Source organism: Elephantulus edwardii, unplaced genomic scaffold, assembly GCF_000299155.1.
Source record: "Elephantulus edwardii isolate Elephantulus edwardi_28Jun2011 unplaced genomic scaffold, EleEdw1.0 scaffold00152, whole genome shotgun sequence".
Classification (NCBI taxonomy): domain Eukaryota; kingdom Metazoa; phylum Chordata; class Mammalia; order Macroscelidea; family Macroscelididae; genus Elephantulus; species Elephantulus edwardii.
The window spans coordinates 7,169,152-7,170,343 of NW_006399902.1; positions in this window are offsets into that span (position 1 = coordinate 7,169,152).

The window sequence follows — 1,192 nt, forward strand, 5'->3', positions numbered from 1 at the left end:
TTATTTTTTGCTATTTCCTTCAAAGCAGCTTGAACTTCTTCCTTCATCACCATAGGCTCTTGCTCATAGGTTATTTCTTTAAATTCCTCTGTATCTGCCAATTCCTTTCTATATAATGACTCAGTATATTCCTTCCATCTTCTTTTAATACTTCACAACATTTATAACAGTTAAAATTCTAGTTAAAGAATCTAGCAGCTCTTCCTTTTTTTTTTAAATGAAATTTCTTGTGGTAATAAGAATGGATAGTAAATACAAGTAGATCTTTTCTGATCAGGCATTTTAAAGTAAACATGAAAGTCGAAGCACAGAAGGCATGTGCTTTATGAGAGCAGTCATTCTACAGCTAGCTGCTTGGTTTTGGGTCTGTTGAGGTGATAATGATTCATAACACCCCATGAACAATGGATCAGAACCTTGTTTTGTGCCATCATCATCATCTTTAATATAATTGTTCCCAGTGTTACAATCACTGTGTCAATCCATCTGAGTGAGAGTCTTCCTTGGACACTAATAACCAACCACACACAGCCACAAAGGGCTGGACATATGTACTGTGTATGGAGGCAGTAATTCAAGGCAACCTTACTCCAACACTCTCTCATCACATTTTGGTCTTCCTTGAGGTGGTTTCACACTACCAATTTTTTGGTTAGCAGCTGAATTATTTATATCTACAGTGCTATCAGGAAGAGATCATTGAGATAGTGTCCAATGACAGAGCTTTCCTTGGTCCCACTTTTATCTCCCATGGGGACTATAGGGTAGATGGCCAGACTCCACTTTGTCAGGGTGCCCTGTGAGGCATTTGGAGGTCTTCACTCTGTCAACCTGAAGGGAGCACTATCTTATGGCTTCCCTAAAGTATTTTCCTTCATTATGGTTTATAAAAATATTTTCATGTTTGAAAAATTTTTGTCATGCACACATTATCATTTCCTTATCAAACCAGCATTCACGCACACAAAAAAAAATTAAAAACACCTGCATTCTCTGTTCACACTAGCAAGAGTTGGAAACAACCCAAGTGCCCATCAACAAATGAATGGATAAAGCTGTGGTATATTCACACAATGGAATACTATGCTGCATTGAAAAACAAGGAACTCATGCAATATTATTCAAAATGGGTGAGCCTGGAGGACATTATGCTGAGTGAAATATCTCAGTCACAAAAGGACAAATATTGCAT